Genomic DNA, 13,369 nt, shown 5'->3' with positions numbered 1-13,369 from the left:
TATATATATATATATATATATGTTGAATCCGACATTTTGGTGATAACAAACAACAACTCATTGTATAGGAATGTGCTGCCAATCTTTTGTATTTCAGGAATCTACTACAACTCCTACCGCAACCGTCTAAACCCTTCAAGTTATCTACCGGAAGCTTGTCAACCGCCTTTGTCTCTCGACCGGTTGCAGTCACAAGCCTATCGACTGGTTATTCAAACCAGCAGAGGATAAATCTATCTACCGGTAGAAAGTCAACTGCTTATCAAGATATCTCAAGACAAATACTTGAGACAAGACGTTCATTGCAAGATCTTTTATCAAAAGCAGAACCGGCGTATCAGAAGATATGTTGACTCTTGCATCGAGACAACAGGTTGCACTAAAATGGCAAAAACGCAGAATGGCTACAGATTCGACCGTTTATACCAGTTTTGAACCCTGAAAGTTGTCTGCATTTAAAGAAGTGTACGATCTTCATGCAGAATCATCAATGCATTTATGAAGCATTAAATGTGCATTCAATGCAGCATCAGAACGTTCAAAATAAAGACGTTGATGATTGACCTATATAAAGGGAAGATTGCTCAAGAAGTGACAAGAAGACAAGCAACACGAAAAATCTCAATCAACTCAATCACTTGAATACTATCAGAAGTCCTCATCTGATATACTGAAGCAATACTTGAGCACACTTACAAGATCATTCACTTGCTGCTCAAATAAACCCTCGCCTACAGTTTACATATCTGATCTTCAAGGATCATCCTAGGGTTTCCAAGCCTCTCGACCGCTCTGCAGTTTGAGAAGCTTAACCGGACTGTACTCATTATTGAAGAGACTTGAAGCTACTCTGAAAGCTTCCACCAGTCTGATAAGAACTGAGAATCTTATCTGTGTAAATCTAGGAGTTTTGGATTAGGCATTGGATAAGTCCTAAGTCTGAAGTGGGTGTATTGCAAGACGTTGTAATAACCAAAGTCTTCTAGTAAATTCCTTTCTAAGTGGAAGAAGGGGAGACGTAGAAGGATTAAGCCTTCGAACTTCCACAAATCGTGCCTTAGTCTTTACTGCTATTTATCTTACATATTGCTCATACATCGTGTTATAAACTTTGCATCACTAAAACCTCTGAACTATTTCCGCACTATTTAAGTTGTTCAAACCGTTTTAGAAGTTGAGAAAACAGATTAAGTGAACTAAACTTCACTTGATCATTTTGAAAAGAAAGAAGAAAAGTTTCAGAGTGTATTCACCCCCCCTACCCTCTGAACCGATCCCAACAAGTGGTATCAGAGCGGGTTCCTTTCTCAACTGCTGATCTAAAGTTTTAAAATCATGACTTCTTTCAACAAAATTCCTATGTTTTCTAAAGAAGATTATGATGACTGGAAAATTCGCATGCAGGCACATCTTGCAGCACAGGACGATGACATGCTATATGTCATAACAGACGGTCCTATCAAAATCATGAAGGTCAACCCAGCTCTAACCGATGGTGCAGGACAAATGATTGAGAAACCAAGAGCTGAGTGGACTACTGAGGACAAAAAGAAGGCCAATCTTGACAATGTGGCCCGGGACATCCTATACAAAACACTGGACAAGAACATGTTCAGCAAAATCAAGTCATGCTCCACAGCAAAGGAGATTTGGGAGAAGCTTACTCAGCTGTGTGAAGGAAATGACCAGACCAAGGAAAACAAGCTCACCATGGCCATTCAAAAATATGACAATGCCAAAATGAAGCCAGGGGAAACCATGGCTGAATTTGATGAACGGTTCAGTAGTATCATTTGTGATCTTATTGCTTTAGGAAAAACTTATACTAACCGTGAAATTGCTGTGAAGGTTATGAGATCTTTGCCCAAAGAATGGGAGATCAAGACAGTGGCCATGAGGGAGTCAAAAGACTTAAGCAAGGTTGAACTGCATGATCTCTTTGCAGATCTCAAAGCCTACGAGTTCGAGCTCAACATGAGGACAGAAGATGAACCATCTACCTCTCAACCAACCAAGGCCTTAACCTCAACGGTGATACGTCCACCGGTCGAGGAAGCTCCAAAGAGATCAGCTGAGCAAATCAGCAACGAAGCCATGACACTCTTTGTCAAGAAATTTGGTAGATTTATGCGTAAAAACAATTCTAAATTTAAAAATTATCATAAATCGGACCATACAGTCGATGGTCCTACTTGTTTTAACTGTGGCAAGCCAGGCCACTTCATTGCAGATTGCACCAAGCCTAAGAGCAATGATCAGAAGCAATTCTTCGAAAGAAGAAGGGGCAAGGAGGACAAGAGGACGTTTAGAAAAGGAAGAGACCAAAGAGTTCTAGTAGCAGACGAAAGCAAAAGCAAGTGGGCTGAGTCTGACTCTGACAACCCCAATACCGGAAGCTCTTCAGATGACAGCGATGATGAAAAGGTGGAATGCCTTATGGCTGACATCGAAGAAGAAGCTGAGGAGGTATTTGACTTTGGTTCACCTGAATTTACTCACAGTGATCTAGTTACTGCTTTACACGAAATGGCTAATGAATACAAAACATTATCCAAGGAATTCGAGGAGGTAAAGGCAGAAAGAGCTGACCTAAAAGATAAGTCAAGCGAGTCAAGCTGCATGCAGCGAAAAGAGCTTGATGGTCTTAAGGTCAAGCTAAGTCTGCTGGCTACTGAGAATGACACCTTGAAAAGAGTGTTCCAAGCAACCTTGACTGAGAACAAAAAACTACTTGAAACAATTAAGGCTTGGAATAAATCTTCTGTAACCATTGACAAGATTCAAGAAATCCAAAGACCGGCACATGACAAAACCGGTCTAGGGTTTGGAACAAATGAACAGTCTATGGAATCTTGTATTCAGTCAAGCCTGGACAAAGGCAATCTTAAAAAAATAAGATTTGTCAGGTCCAGCACGATATATGAACATGATGAGTGCAGCTTTGACAAAAATCAGAAAGTATCTAACGAACGAAGCTCTAAGCATAGAGGGCTGGGATATGTGGATCCCCAGATCTCTAATCAAAGAGGAACTTGGATTAAACCAAAACCTAATGAAAGAAGAAAGGGAAACCAATCTAATTTCAAAAGGCCATGGAATGAGTCTAACTACTCTAAGAGAAGATGGTCAAAGGAGAAGCCTTACCAGTACTTTAATTGCAGGCCAGTTCAAAAGAGGTACAGGCTAACTGATAAAGATCAAAAAGGCAAGCAGCACATAACAACCTCACAAGCACACACATTTACTGCTTATCGACCGCACAAATTTCTGGACACACACACGGGCAAACCTGTAAGGGTGTTCCAGGTGTGGGTCCCGAAAGGGCTAATCCGACCTGGACCCTACTAGATATGGGTACCAAAAGTTCTTCACTCTTTGCAGGTACTAAAAGTCCAAACGGGCGAGAAGACCACTTCTATCAAGGACACTACCTGGTACTTAGATAGTGGTTGCTCACGGCACATGACAGGGAATCCAGAACTTCTAACAGAAGTCGTGCTGTGCAAAGGACCAAAGATCAGCTTTGGAGACAACTCCAAAGGTAAAACCGTGGGTAAGGGTAAGATTATCCATGGTAACATCATTATTAAAGATGTGTTGCTTGTTGACAAACTGTGCTATAATTTGATAAGTATTAGTCAACTATGTGACAATGATCATTCGGTCGAATTTCACAAACACACTTGCATTATCAAAAATGACAAAGGTGAGACTCTTATGACCGGTGTAAGAGACCTAAACACCTACAAGGTAAACTGGTCTTGCTCACATACTTCTTCACCTACTTATCTTACTGCTCATCATGATAAACATTGGTTGTGGCATAAGCGGTTAAATCATCTAAATTTTAAGTCCATCTCTAACTTGAGGAAGCATGATTTGGTTTCTGGTCTGCCTGAAGGAGATTTTATAAAAGACAAAGTTTGTCCTGCTTGTCAACTAGGAAAGCAGGTGAGAGCAACCTTTAAAAATAAAGGGTGTATGTCTTCTTCCAAATGCTTAGATTTACTTCACATGGACCTATTTGGTCCTATACCAGTAAGAAGCATAGGGGGAATGAGATATGCTCTTGTTGTTATAGATGACTTTTCTCGATTTACTTGGGTCATCTTTCTCTCTTCAAAAGATCAAACTGCACCTCACCTGATTAAGCTTTTTAAACGCTTGCAAAATGAACAATCTACTGTGATAGATAGAATCAGGAGTGATAGAGGGACTGAGTTTTTAAACACCACTCTTATGACTTATCTAGATGATCAGGGAATCAAGCATGAGTTGTCAGCTGCTAGATCCCCACAGCAAAATGGGGTGGCTGAAAGAAGGAACCGTACTTTAAAAGAAGCAGCCAGAACTATGATTGCTGATTCAAATGTTTCTCAAAGGCTTTGGGCAGAAGCAGTTAACACAGCTTGCTATACTCAAAACAGATCTATGATTAATAAACGATTTAACAAAACTCCATATGAGATCTGGAATGGCGCAAAACCTGATATTTCATACTTCAAAATTTTTGGGTGCAAATGCTTTATTCACAACAATGGCAAAAATCATTTGACAGCCTTCGATGCCAAAGCAGACGAAGGAACTTTTATTGGTTACTCAGCCGTTAGCAGAGCTTATCGAGTGTTCAATCAAAGATCACTAACGGTCGAGGAAACCATTCATGTTGTTTTTGATGAATCTACTCTTTGTACAGAACAAACTCAAGGGAGCATAAATGATCTGAGTCATAGACTGGAAAACACAAATCTACAGGAAGAGAGTGACAGTGATCCATATCCTCCAAAGAAGGATGATCTAGTTCCCTCTACCGTGTGTGATCAAACAAGGCCAGAAGAGGATCCACCGGTTGATAACGATCCTCCTGCCAATGATGATCCAGTAAACGAGGACGTTCGTCAACCAATTGATGACAACCCTTTAGGGAATTATTTTAGGTGGAACAAAGATCATCCACCTGGGTTGGTCATAGGTGACCCTTCTGCTCCTCGAAAAACACGTGGTCAAATGATTAATGAATTCTTGCATGCAGCTTTCATATCTCAGGTAGAGCCCAAGAAGATAGATGAAGCTCTATCAGATGCCAGCTGGATTGAAGCTATGCAAGAAGAGTTGAATCAATTCACCCGCAACAATGTGTGGCATCTAGTTCCTCGACCGGAAAATCAAAATGTAATTGGAACTCTAGATGGGTGTTTCGCAACAAGCTCGATGAACATGGCACTGTTGTGCGTAACAAAGCTCGACTTGTTGCACAAGGATTCAGACAAGAAGAAGGCATAGACTTTGAGGAATCCTTCGCGCCAGTTGCAAGACTAGAAGCAATCTGCATGTTTCTTGCCTATGCAGCTTTCAAGGACTTTAAAGTTTATCAAATGGATGTCAAGTCTGCATTCCTCAATGGTCTACTTCAAGAAGAGGTGTACGTTGAACAACCACCAGGTTTTGTCAATCCTACTCATCCTCAATATATCTATAAACTTGACAAAGCCCTCTATGGATTAAAACAAGCACCGCGTGCATGGTATGATACATTACTAAAATTTTTACTGGAACATGATTTCCAAATTGGAACGGTCGATAAGACCTTGTTTAAATTTGTAAAAGGTGATCATGTGTTACTAGTACAAATTTATGTTGATGACATTATATTTGGGTCAACTAACCCCAAGTTGTGCCCAAAGTTCTCTAAGATGATGCAGGAGAAATTTGAAATGAGCATGATGGGCGAGCTAAATTTCTTTCTTGGATTGCAAGTGAAGCAACTTGAAACTGGAATATTTATCAATCAATCCAAGTATGCCAAGGAATTGGTAAAGAAGTTTGGAATGGAACAGTGCTCAACTGTATCTACCCCCATGAGTACATCAATCAAGCTTGATAAAGATGAAGGGGGAATCCCGGTCGAGGTAACAATGTATCGAGGCCTTATTGGCTCATTGCTTTATTTGACTGCCAGTCGACCGGATATCATGTATTCAGTCTGTTTATGTGCTAGATTTCAAGCAGCACCTAAGCAATCTCATTTCATTGCCGCCAAACGAATAATTAAATATATTAAAGGAACTACTAATGTGGGTCTTTGGTATCCCAAAGATTCAAATCTTAATCTTATTGGCTATTCAGATGCAGATTATGCAGGTTGTAGAATTGATCGCAAAAGTACAAGTGGCACATGTCAATTCCTTGGAGATAGACTAATTTCGTGGTCAAGTAAGAAGCAGACATCAATTGCTACCTCGACCGCCGAAGCAGAATACCTCGCTGCTGGCAGCTGTTGTGCTCAAATACTCTGGATTCAACAGCAGCTTAATGATTATGGAATCCGGTCGAGTGAATCTCCAATCTACTGTGACAATACAAGTGCCATAGCCATCACTCACAATCCAGTGATGCACTCTAGGACAAAGCACATTGATGTCAGGCATCACTTTATCCGAGATCATGTCTTAAAGAAGGAAATCAGGCTGGAATACATCTCTACCGATCAGCAAGCAGCAGACATATTCACCAAGCCTTTACCGGACGCTAAGTTTTCATATTTTCGAAATATTCTTGGCTTAGTAGATCTAAGTTAGTATGCATGTTTTTAGGGAGAATGATTGCTAGTATGACGTTAATAGCTTAGCTGTTACATTGCCATAAATATTGGCATATCATCCGCCTTTAGCTAGTCTCTGACAGGCTTCGTACTAGCAGCTTTGTGCTTTGAACCAAATGACATTAATTGGGCGCGGTGATTATACTCTTCAAAACTTTTTGAATTTCAAAAATACTTTTCATGACGTCATCCTATGGCCCATAGGTTCCTATATATACTTTTTTACACTCGTATACCAACCTTTCACCGTTGCTAAAGCTTTCATATTGCATTAAAAGTTCTATCGTATTACTATCAAGCTTTTGCTTACTCTCTGCTCGAGTTCTTATCTACAGCTATCATGTCGATCCAGAAGACTTGCCTTGCAATCAACTTTGATTCCGTTATTGAGGCAAACAATGCAGGAATAACTGAGGTCTTCACCATGCTCGAAGCCTCTGGACTGAAGAAATTTTTGGGAAGCAGCGCCATCTGCGATCTGCCTGTCTTGAAGGAGTTCTTTGCAACCGCTCAAATCGAGCATGGGACTGTCAAATGCTTGATCCGGACAGAGTCCTATTCCTTCAATCAAAAGTTCTTCGCCAGCACATTTGATCTGCCCTCCAGGGGTTTGACAAAATGCGCGGATCTTCCCGATGGTAACTGCTCATACTGGTTGAAGGAATTCTCAACCACTGATGCTCCGATCAAACTGCCGGCTCAGAAGACATCTCTTAAAGCTCCATTCAGGCTATTGACCAACATCATGGCTAAGAATCTTCTTGCCAAGGCTGGATCATACGACAAGGTGATGATGGAGAAATTCCAATACATGGCTTGTATCGCCTCCAAAATCAACATCAACTGGTCAGACATATTGTTCACTACTTTATGTGAAATGATCAGGGGAAAAGGGCAATCCGAGGGATTTGCTCTGCAAATTTGCCACATCTTGAGCGTCCTTGGAGTAGACTTCTCCAAGACTGAGCCTCTGCATCCCACCAAATGGCTCAACAAGTCTACAATCTTCAAGTTTCTGAACAAGAAAGAGGTTGCGGTCGACACTCTGCCTTCAACCGCAAGTGTTGTTGCTGTCACTCAACCGCTTTCAACAGTTCCGGTAGCGGCCAAACCAGCCCATACCAAGAAATCTGCCAAGCGTCAACTTATCATAGAGTCTGACTCTGAAGACGAATCACGTGAGAACGTTCCACTGATTCAAGCCTTCAGCAAGTCATCTCCTTCTGTCTCCAAAGCAGCTGTGCCATCCACGCCTGCAGGCGAGAAGAAGAGGCAGCACAAGAAGTTAAAGTCCCTTTCTGGACTTGCTCCTACCGTTCCAACACCAATTCTGCCAACGGTCGAGACTACTACCACTGCTACTACTGCTCCACGTCCTACCAAGGGAGTGATAATCAGGGAAGGTGCCTCATCAACTCCAAAGGTCACTCTCGCTGATCCCAAGAACAAAGGAAAAGGTGTGATGATCTACTCACCTAAGGCTCAACCAGCAGCTACTGTGGAGCTCAACTTGATCATCTCTCACGTTCTCCGCACTGTCAAGCGTCACCTACAGCGCTTTGACAGATGGCATCATTCCCGTACTCACCTGACGCTTGCTCAAATATTTCCTAAGTGGAAAGCTCTGAACGTTATTGAGCAGAAGATGCTTCTTTTTGCTGACACTGAAGACATCGTGGAGGCTCTGGGAAGAAGACAGCTCATCGACTTGAAGCTTCGAGGAAGCCTGTTATCTCTGTTGATTAATGAGCGTGTCAAGAACTTCAAATCCAAGAGTCCTACAGCCGCCGATGACTTTGTCATTTTGACTGGACTACAGAATAGTCTACGTCAAATCACTCAACTACTTCAGCACTTCCAAGCTCTTAACAACGTCAAGACGACAGCCTCAGCAGCTTGTCTACAGGCTTATGGACTGGAAGCACAGGTGATGATGAAGACTTTTCTTACCCAAGATCATGGTGAAGAAGACGTCTCTGCTATGACTCTTTCAGATGGGATTCTGACCGGTCTCATCACTGCTGACCTATTTCAGTCATCCGCTCTAGGATCGATTGTGGGAGCATCTTCATCGGTCGACCCCGCCTCAACCGCAGTCCAAGCAGTAATTCAACCGGAAGCAGATGTGACTGCTCATTCATCTCCAGCGGCGACCACTCATACCTCTCCCTGTCGCCCACAAGATTCTTTCGAAGTGATTGAACAAGAAATTCCTGTCACCTCTGTGACAGAGGCTCCTTGCAGCAGTGAAGCAGTAGTGCCCACAACAGAGATACCAAGCACTATTGTATCACTTGCACCTCCAGAACAGCCAGTGACTGATGCTGACCCAGCACTTCAACCGTCTCCATCTACTGAAAAGTTTGTGGAAGATCTCCTAATGGATGAACCAAGTGCTGATCCTGCTACTCCACCAACCATCTTGGCTGCAGTCGAGACTCCTACATCTCCAACTGTACCACTATTGGAAGGTCCATCAGCTAGCTCACCAGCCAGATCACCAGCACCACATCATCTTGAGTCTGGCCCGGTTTCACCAAGGAATGACACACAGAGTCAAATGCTTCAGACTGATGACTCATTAATTGAAGCCATGGCCGCAGCTCTGGATCACACTTTGATAAATAGGCTTCATGAGCTCATGCAAACAGTTCGATCCTTTTCACAAGACATCACAAACTCATCCTTATCGGTTGACAATTCACGCCAGACGATGATTCGGCATTTTGAGACCGTGTCTCGAGACCTTGCTCATCTGTCCAAAGAGATCACTGCCCATCATCGCACTCAAATCAAAACGCTCTCTACCGTCTCTGAACAAGTTGTCAGATCCGAAAATCGCCTTCATAGGCAGTTGAATGATCGGATGGACACTATGCAAGCTACTCTACTTGCTCAACTAGATGCAAAAATTGATACTATGCAAGCCTGCCTTGGTACTCAACTCACTGAGATCATCCTTCGACTCAACCAAGGTGATGCCAAAAAGGGGGAAGAAGAGCAACGAAGAGCAGCAGAGGCAAGAAGACGTGAGGAAGAAGCCGACAGAAGAAGAAGAGAAGGCGATAGGTCAGGAGGAGCCAGTTGGTTCAAAAGATGAACAACTTGTCTCTTCTTTACTTATCGCAGCTGTATCTCATTTTGTTTTTCTTCAGTTATTGTAATTAATGAAATTCATTCTCTCAATGAAGTTCATTTTAATGCTTTCATATTGTTCTTGGAGCACTTAAGTTTTGTCATCACCAAAAAGGGGGAAATTGTTGAATCCGACATTTTGGTGATAACAAACAACAACTCATTGTATAGGAATGTGCTGCCAATCTTTTGTATTTCAGGAATCTACTACAACTCCTACCGCAACCGTCTAAACCCTTCAAGTTATCTACCGGAAGCTTGTCAACCGCCTTTGTCTCTCGACCGGTTGCAGTCACAAGCCTATCGACTGGTTATTCAAACCAGCAGATGATAAATCTATCTACCGATAGAAAGTCAACTGCTTATCAAGATATCTCAAGACAAATACTTGAGACAAGACGTTCATTGCAAGATCTTTTATCAAAAGCAGAACCGGCGTATCAGAAGATATGTTGACTCTTGCATCGAGACAACAGGTTGCACTAAAATGGCAAAAATGCAGAATGGCTACAGATAAAGCATTCGACCGTTTATACCAGTTTTGGACCCTGAAAGTTGTCTGCATTTAAAGAAGTGTACGATCTTCATGCAGAATCATCAATGCATTTATGAAGCATTAAATGTGCATTCAATGCAGCATCAGAACGTTCAAAATAAAGACGTTGATGATTGACCTATATAAAGGGAAGATTGCTCAAGAAGTGACAAGAAGACAAGCAACACGAAAAATCTCAATCAACTCAATCACTTGAATACTATCAGAAGTCCTCATCTGATATACTGAAGCAATACTTGAGCACACTTACAAGATCATTCACTTGCTGCTCAAATAAACCCTCGCCTACAGTTTACATATCTGATCTTCAAGGATCATCCTAGGGTTTCCAAGCCTCTCGACCGCTCTGCAGTTTGAGAAGCTCAACCGGACTGTACTCATTATTGAAGAGACTTGAAGCTACTCTGAAAGCTTCCACCAGTCTGATAAGAACTGAGAATCTTATCTGTGTAAATCTAGGAGTTTCGGATTAGGCATTGGATAAGTCCTAAGTCTGAAGTGGGTGTATTGCAAGACATTGTAATAACCAAAGTCTTCTAGTAAATTCCTTCCTAAGTGAAAGAAGGGGAGACGTAGAAGGATTAAGCCTTCGAACTTCCACAAATCGTGCCTTAGTCTTTACTGCTATTTATCTTACATATTGCTCATACATCGTGTTATAAACTTTGCATCACTAAAACCTCTGAACTATTTCCGCACTATTTAAGTTGTTCAAACCGTTTTAGAAGTTGAGAAAACAGATTAATTGAACTAAACTTCACTTGATCATTTTGAAAAGAAAGAAGAAAAGTTTCAGAGTGTATTCACCCCCCTTCTACCCTCTGAACCGATCCCAACAATATGTGTGTGTGTGTGTGTGTGTGAAAGTTTTCACATTTTTATATATGATATCGTACCACTAATTTTTTCAAAATGTGAAATTTAATCGGAAGTTATCACTATTTTAAATTTTAGTTAAATTTTTTGCGTCCATATTTACGTGAAAATTTTCATAAAATATATATATAATAATTTATTGATTTTCAGTTGAAATTTGAAATTTGATATATATGTTAAAATTTTCATAAATACTATATATGATAGTGTACTAATTTTTGATTCAAAATTTGAAATATAATCGGATGTTAATACTATTTTTAATTTCAGTTAAATTTTTTGTCCATATATATGTGAAAATTTTCATAAGCGTTATATATAATCATATACTAATTTTCGTTCAAAATTTGAAATTTGATATTGTTTTAACACAATTTTTTGAATTTAAGTTAAAATTTTTGTGTTTATATATATGTAAAAAATTTCATAATGTTATACATGGTAACGTACCAATTTGATTTCAAAATTTGAAATTTAATCCGGCGTTATCAATACTTTTTGATTTAAGTTATTTTTTTCATATATATGTGAAAATTTCAATAAATACACTATATGATAATGCACCAATGTTCGGTTCAAAATTTGATCGGATTTTATCTTTAGTTTTAATTTCAGTAAATTTTTTTCTACATATAAGTGAGAATTTTCTTATTGTTATACACGACTAATGTCATAATTTTTGGTTCAAGATTTGAAATTTGATCGAATCTTATCACTAATTTTAATTTGTATTCATATATATGTAAAAATTTTCATAAATATTATATATGATAATATCAATTTTTGGTAAAAAAATTGAAATTTGGTATATATGGGGAAATTTTTAAAAACTCTAATACTCTATACATGATAATATATTTTTTTTGTTCACAATATGAAATTTGATAAGATATTATCATTATTTTTTAATTTAAGTTAATTTTTGTGTATATATATACATAATTTTACATATATGTATATGCGTGAAACTTTTCCTAAATGTTATACATGATAACATACCAATTTTTTATTCAAAATTTTAAATTTGATTTGACGTTATAACTACCTTTTAATTTTGTTATACTTTTTAATTATTTTTGTGTTTCAAATTTCCATAAATTTTATGTATGATAGATAATATACCAATTTTCAATTCAAAATTAGATTGTATATTATCATTAATTTTCAATTTCAAGTAATTTTTTGTTTGCATAAATATCGAACATTTTCATAAAATATATATTTATATATATATATATGTGTGTGTGTGTGTGCATGAAAGTTTTCATATTTTTATACATGATATCATACCACTTATTCGTTCAAAATGTGAAATTTAATCGGAAGTTATCAATATTTTAAATTTTAGTTAAATTTTTCGCGTCCATATATATGTGAAAATTTTAATAAATTATATATATAATAATTTATCAATTTTCAGTTGAAATTTGACATATATGTGAAAATTTCCATAAATGTTATATATGATACTGTACAATTTTTCGTGTAAAATTTGAAATTTGATCATATTTTATCACTACTTTTTAATTTCAGATATTTTTTTTCTCTTCACACACACAGAGATATATGTGTGTAAAACAGAATTGTTGTTAAAAATAATAGAAGACATTTTTTTCTAATAGAAGAGTTTGCTTAAAAGAATTTATCGTCTCCAAACAAATTTAAACAGTGACCAACCTCAAGTATATGACACGATAATGACTGCAATTAATTGAAACCAGAGTGGAGTATTCTTTGTATAGGGTTATGGAGGTACTGAAAAAACATTCATATGAAAGACTCTATCGGTAGCCTTGAGATCGAATGGAGAGATTGTGTTAAACGTGACATCCAATGATATTACATCTCTTTTTTCTGGCTGGTGGAAATGTTCATCCCATCTTTGAGAAATTCCATTCAATCCTAACAAAAATTCAACATGCAATATCAAACAGGGGAGTCCTATCGCGGAGCTTATCGTGAAATCCAAACTTATCAAATGAGATGAAGCTCCAATGATGCACAAGTTTTGTTTTGAATTATTAGATAGAATCATACGCGACATAATAAGATTTGAAAATACTTCAAGCTTTCACTTCCTTTTTGGAGGCAAAATAGTTGTATTTGGCGAGATTTTCGACAGATTTTTCCTGTTATTCCGAAGGGCGGTAGGCAAGACATTGTTCATGTCACTATTAATTCGTCGTATATGTGGAGACATT

The sequence above is a fragment of the Henckelia pumila genome, chromosome 2 (assembly GCF_033568475.1).
Source record: "Henckelia pumila isolate YLH828 chromosome 2, ASM3356847v2, whole genome shotgun sequence".
Classification (NCBI taxonomy): Eukaryota; Viridiplantae; Streptophyta; class Magnoliopsida; order Lamiales; family Gesneriaceae; genus Henckelia; species Henckelia pumila.
The sequence above is the reverse complement of the archived record's forward strand: the minus strand, read 5'-3'. Positions refer to the sequence as shown.